This window comes from Schistocerca serialis, chromosome 11 (genome assembly GCF_023864345.2).
Source record: "Schistocerca serialis cubense isolate TAMUIC-IGC-003099 chromosome 11, iqSchSeri2.2, whole genome shotgun sequence".
Lineage (NCBI taxonomy): Eukaryota > Metazoa > Arthropoda > Insecta > Orthoptera > Acrididae > Schistocerca > Schistocerca serialis.
The window spans coordinates 120,546,385-120,553,409 of record NC_064648.1 but is presented as its reverse complement, the minus strand read 5'-3'; the positions used below and the strand labels follow the sequence as shown (position 1 = coordinate 120,553,409).

General features: G+C 42.5%; 1 non-coding gene across 1 annotated transcript; it reads right to left on the bottom strand.

The window, feature by feature from the left end:
• Positions 1 to 2,084: 2,084 nt before the first annotated feature.
• Positions 2,085 to 2,159, bottom strand: Trnas-cga (transfer RNA serine (anticodon CGA)). Its single transcript has one exon. It is a non-coding gene; the product is annotated as a tRNA-Ser (tRNA).
• Positions 2,160 to 7,025: the final 4,866 nt, after the last annotated feature.

Genomic DNA, 7,025 nt, shown 5'->3' with positions numbered 1-7,025 from the left:
AGAGAATAGAAGCTTTCGAAATGTGGTGCTACAGAAGAATGCTGAAGATTAGATGGGTAGATCACATAACTAATGAGGAAGTATTGAATAGGATTGGGGAGAAGAGAAGTTTGTGGCACAACTTGACCAGAAGAAGGGATCGGTTGATAGGACATGTTCTGAGGCATCAAGGGATCACCAATTTAGTATTGGAGGGCAGCGTGGAGGGTAAAAATCGTAGGGGGAGACCAAGAGATGAATACACTACGCAGATTCAGAAGGATGTAGGTTGCAGTAGGTACTGGGTGATGAAGAAGCTTTCACAGGATAGAGTAGCATGGAGAGCTGCATCAAACCAGTCTCAGGACTGAAGACCACAACAACAACAACAACATAAATGTTTGAGAGGTCATTTGAAATAATATTTTAATAACTATATAGATGACATGAAGTCATTCTTTTACTCTTAGAAAAAAAAAGTGTGTTAATTGTGGGTTTATGAGTGGTCAGTGTCGGGATCAGTGATTACCATTCGAGAAATAATTGATTTGATGAAGTTCAATTGCACACAAGCACGTGGGGGGAATTATGACCTTGGACTTGATTGGAGATGTATGCAGGTCAATTTCATGAGAGGCTAGTTAGCGTCGCGAGTGTGTCATAAGAATACAATTCACACGAACTCTTAATTATTGCGAAAGTGTAGAATATTTGATGGTTATCCCACTGTTGGTAAGCCATTGTGAAGGACATTAGTTTGGATAGAAAGATCATTTTCAAAATCCAATATAAATCCTGTTGATAGAACTAACCTAGCAACTCAATAGCTGATACGTGGTATCAGCAGGAACAGTGTACTATTTTTCATGCACTCATTTACACTCTACATCGAGGTGTGAATGATTTGTGGGTGCAAAATCAACATCTGAAAGCATTTGATTGAATAAAAGGAAAGATATAAAGAAGTTTATTCATATATTTTGTTATTTCATGAACAGTGATATATTCTTATAGTGGTGTAGAGCCTTATGTAACATTAATATTGTGACAGGCTAGTCGTACGTGCTCTCGTCACATGTCAAGTTTTGGGCCTGATTAAGAGTAGCTAGTTCTTAGAGTCTCAAAGATTAAGTGAAGAATAAAATCACAATTAACACTGCATCAAAACCCACTATCTTAATACCATATTAAGCTAGCTATCCTGGAATCAGGTGGTATCATGGCTGTGTAGTTGTGTGTTGTCAACAACAAATAGATAAACACAAACAAACATTTCTCATGCTCTGATATCGAAGAGGGAAAGAAGAGATGACAATGACAACACACACGTATGCATATACAAATGGTATACGTGGCGCCTTACAATACAACACAACGATATCATGCTATGAGTGGACCTAATCCATTCCATGTAAACACAGCCCACACCATTATGGTGCCACCACTGACTTGCACAGTGCCTTGTTGACAACTTAGATCCACATCTTTGTAGGGTCTGTGCCACACTCAAACCCTACTGGCTCTTACCAACTGAAATTGGGACTCATTGGAACAGACCACAGTTTTCCTGATGTCTAGGATCGGATATATACGGTCATGAGACCAGAGCGGCTTAGCAGGCAATTTCTTGCTGTTATCAAAGACACACACATCGGTCATCTGGTGCTGTAGCCCATTAACGCCAAATTTCAATGTACTGTCGTAATGGATGTGTTTATCATACATCCTACATTGATCCAGAATGAGATTTTCACTCTGCAGCGGAGTGTGCGCTGATATGAAACTTCCTGGCAGTTAAAACTGTGTGCTGGACCGAGACTCGAACTCGGGACCTTTGCCTTTCACGGGCAAGTGCTCTACCAACTGGGCTACCCAAGTACGACTCATGCCCCGTCCTCACAGCTTCACTTCTGCCAGTACCTCGTCTCCTGCCTTCCAAACTTTACAGAAGCTCTCCTGCGAACCTTGCAGAACTAGCACTCCTCAAAGAAAGGATATTGCGGAGATATGGCTTAGCCACAGCCTTGGGGATATTTCCAGAATGAGATTTTCTCTCTGCAGTGGAGTGTGCGCTGATATGAAACTTCCTGGCAGTTTAAAACTGTGTGCCGGACCGAGACTCGAACTCGGGACCTTTGCCTTTCGGGGGCAAGTGCTCTACCAACTGAGCTACCCAAGCACGACTCACGCCCTGTCCTCACAGCTTCACTTCTGCCAGTACCTCGTCTCCTACCTTCCAAACTTTACAGAAGCTCTCCTGCGAACCTTGCAGAACTAGCACTCCTGGAAGAAAGGATATTACGGAGACATGGCTTAGGCACAGCCTGGGGGATATTTCCAGAATGAGATTTTCACTCTGCAGTGGAGAGTGCGCTGATATGAAACTTCCTGGCAGATTAAAACTGTGTGCCGGACCGAGACTCGAACTCGGGACCTTTGCCTTTCGCGGGCAAGTGCTCTACCAACTGAGCTACCCAAGCACGACTCACGCCCTGTCCTCACAGCTTCACTTCTGCCAGTACCTCGTCTCCTACCTTCCAAACTTTACAGAAGCTCTCCTGCGAACCTTGCAGAACTAGCACTCCTGGAAGAAAGGATATTACGGAGACATGGCTTAGGCACAGCCTGGGGGATATTTCCAGAATGAGATTTTCACTCTGCAGTGGAGAGTGCGCTGATATGAAACTTCCTGGCAGATTAAAACTGTGTGCCGGACCGAGACTCGAACTCGGGACCTTTGCCTTTCGTGGGCAAGTGCTCTACCAACTGAGCTACCCAAGCACGACTCACGCCCTGTCCTCACAGCTTCACTTCTGCCAGTACCTCGTCTCCTACCTTCCAAACTTTACAGAAGCTCTCCTGCAAACCTTGCAGAACTAGCACTCCTGGAAGAAAGGATATTACGGAGACATGGCTTAGGCACAGCCTGGGGGATATTTCCAGAATGAGATTTTCACTCTGCAGTGCAGAGTGCGCTGATATGAAACTTCCTGGCAGATTAAAACTGTGTGCCGGACCGAGACTCGAACTCGGGACCTTTGCCTTTCGCGGGCAAGTGCTCTACCAACTGAGCTACCCAAGCACGACTCACGCCCTGTCCTCACAGCTTCACTTCTGCCAGTACCTCGTCTCCTACCTTCCAAACTTTACAGAAGCTCTCCTGCGAACCTTGCAGAACTAGCACTCCTGGAAGAAAGGATATTACGGAGACATGGCTTAGGCACAGCCTGGGGGATATTTCCAGAATGAGATTTTCACTCTGCAGTGGAGTGTGCGCTGATATGAAACTTCCTGGCAGATTAAAACTGTGTGCCGGACCGAGACTCGAACTCGGGACCTTTGCCTTTCGGGGGCAAGTGCTCTACCAACTGAGCTACTCAAGCACGACTCACGCCCTGTCCTCGCAGCTTCACTTCTGCCAGTACCTCGTCTCCTACTTTCCAAACTTTACAGAAGCTCTCCTGCGAACCTTGCAGAACCAGCACTCCTGGAAGAAAGGATATTGCGGAGACATGGCTTAGCCACAACCTGGGGGATGTTTCCAGAATGAGATTTTCACTCTGCAGCAGACAGGTCCTGAGTTCAAGTCTCAGTCCAGCACACAGTTTTAATCTGCCAGGAAGTTTCATATCAGCACACACTCCGCTGACAGCTCCACCGATGGACTGCCATTCTATTCTCTGTGAACTTGATGCTATCACGTCTGTATATGTGCACATCGCTATCGCAAGACTTTTGTCACCTCATTGTATAAAGCTATCATTTGCATCCATACTCATTTTAATAAACAAGAGGTTTATGATCATGAAATTTGACATTTTAAGTATGAGACTAATCTACCAATAAGAAAGACAATCATCGATTCTCTGGGATGTAATAAGTTTCTGTGGTACAACTCATTTCCACACTGACACTCATTTATATAAAAATTGGCAAAGAGGGCTACCTCTCACCCATCACCAGAATTAATTTTCTGTCGGGACGTGTGTCATGCACACAACTAAAGTCTTGCACTCAAATGGATTCTTTTACCCATAGCAGTTGTAATCACTGTCTCTACAGTCATCCAAGTTCAACACCATGAAAGGGAGCAGTGGACTCTTAATTCACCCTCTGTTACACATGCACAGTGAAATAATATATTGTAGACAGTACTGTATTGACCCAAAAATATTCAGTCCAGGAGTGTGCTTGGCCAACATCATTAACATACTTATAATCCAGATGTGACTGTCAATGTATTTTATTAGTAAGAAACAGCACAACCCTACCTCCATTGGGCAACTCAGTAACTGTGTCAAATTCTGCTCTGATGCAATGGCATATGGAAGAATTACTACACATACAAGTCAGTGTTTCTTAGCTCGGCAATTTTAAAACAGCAGCACTACTCACAAAACGGTAAAAGTGTGGTGAAATAAAATGAATCCACAATTAATTAATTTTATTTATTTATTTTCGTGTCCCATAGATCTTTGATGCAACCATATCACTAGAATGTAGAATGTGTCCAATTTTTATTTATTTATTACATATCCCATTAATCCGTATTGTGATAAATCATAAGGACGTGGAATGAGTCATGATTACATAACACAGATGTAATACATGTATATAAAATTACAAAAATGCGCCATAAAATGATGAGTAAGTTTGACAGTTAAAATGAAATCAAAGGTATAGCTCAAGTAACATAAAACAATTAATGAAAAAGAAAATATAGTACATTGTCCGACTTAAGCAGTTAAGGTGAGTTATAGCAAAACACATTACAACAAAGTTTTAAGAATATAAATACCAATGGCAATACAATTTACAAAAAACTGTCATTGCTTTATCTGCAGGTACTCATCAAGCGAGTAGAAGGAATTTTCGAATAGGTATTCTCTTAATTTACATTTAAAAGAAGGTAAGACATTAATGCGAACTTTAATATCTGAAGGAAGAAAGTTGAAAATTTTTGTAGCAGAATTATGAACACCTTTTTGCACAAGACTTAAATGTTTCACATCCCTATGTAAAAGATTTTTTGACCTAGTATCATGATCATGACATTCACTGTTACATTACTGGCCATTAAAATTGCTACACCATGAAGATGACATACTACAGATGCGAAAATCAACCAACAGGAACAAGATGCTGTGATACGCTAATGATTAGCGTTTCAGAGCATTCACATAAGGTTGGCGCCGGTGGTAAAACCTACAACATGCTGACATGAGGAAAGTTTTCAATCGATTTCTCATACACAAACAGCAGTTGACTGGCGTTGCTTGGTGAAACATCATTGTGATGCCTCGTGTAAGGAGGAGAAATCTGTACCATCACGTTTCCGACTTTGATAAAGGTCGGATTGTAGCCTATCACAATTGTGGTTTATCGTACCGCGACATTGCTGCTCGCGTTGGTCAAGATCCAATGACTGTTAGCAGAATATGGAATCGGTGGGTTCAGGAGGCTAATACGGAACCCCGTGCTGGATCCCAACGGCCTCGTATCACTAGCAGTCAAGATGACAGGCATCTTACTCACACGGCTGCAACAGATCATGCAACCACGTCTCGATCCCTGAGTCAACAGATGGGGACGTTTGCAAGACAACAACCATCTGCACGAAAAGTTCGACAACATTTGCAGCAGCATGGACTATCAGCTCGGAGACCGTGGCTGCGGTTACCCTTGATGCTGCATCATAGACAGGAGCGCATGCGATGGTGTACTCAACGACGAACCTGGGTGCGCGAATGGCAAAACGTCATTTTTTCAGATGAATCCAGATTCTGTTTACAGCATCGTGATGGTTGCATCCGTGTTTGGCGACATTGTGGTGAACTCACATTGGAAGTGTGTATTCGTCATCGCCAAAATGGCGTATCACATGTCGTGATGGTATGGGGTGCCATCAGTTACACGTCTCTGTCACCTCTTATTCGCATTGACGGCACTTTGAACAGTGGACATTACATTTCGGATGTGTTATGACCGTGGCTCTACCCTTCATTCGATCCCTGCAAAACCCTACATTTCAGCAGGATAATGCATGACCGCATGTTGCAGGTCCTGTACGGGCCTTTCTGGATACAGAAAATGTTCGACTGCTGCCCTGGCCAACACATCCTCCAGATCTCTCACCAATTGAAAACATCTGGTCAATGGTGACCGAGCAACTGGTTCATCACAATATGCCAGTCACTACTCTTGATGAACTGTGGTATTGTGTTGAAGCTGCATAGGCAGCTGTATCTGTACACGCCATCCAAGCTCTGTTTGACTCAATGCCCAGGCATATCAAGGCTGTTATTACGGCCAGAGGTGGTTGTTCTGGGTAGTGATTTCTCAGGATCTGTGCACCCAAATTGCGTGAAAATGTAATCACTTGTCAGTTCTAGTATAATATATTTGTCCAATGAATACCTGTTTATCACCTGCATTTCTTCTCGGTGTAACAATTTTAATGGCCTGTGGTGTAGTTTTAAAGAGAGACTGGTTATTAGAAACAAAAATCATCAAAGAAAATATGTATTGAGAGGTAACTGTTAATATTTGTAACTTACAGAACAGATTTCTGCAAGAATATCTTGGATGAACACCGTTCAAGATTCTCACAGCTCTGTTCTGTGCAGTAAATATTTTTTTGGCTGAAGGCTGGTTACCCCAAAATATTATGCCATGTGACATGATAGAATGAAAATAACCAAAGTAGGCAGCTTTGATAGCGTTCAAATCACCAATGGGGGTGATTACAAGCAAAAAGCGTAAGTTGCCACACCGAGCCTTCTATGTAGGTCTAGGGTATGTACAGACCAGTTGAACTTACCATCAATTAGAATGCCCAAGAACTTAGATGATTCACATTGTAGTATATTTAGTTTACCACAGTGTAAATAGCATATTTCAATTACTTACTGAAATGTATGAAATAGCATAAACTGAGTTCTTTTCAATATTTAGGGTTAGTCCATTGCACTTAAACCAGTGTAGGATGTCAACGAGTACAGTATAACATTTATTTTCTAGGTCATTGTTAGTTTGACTTGAATAGT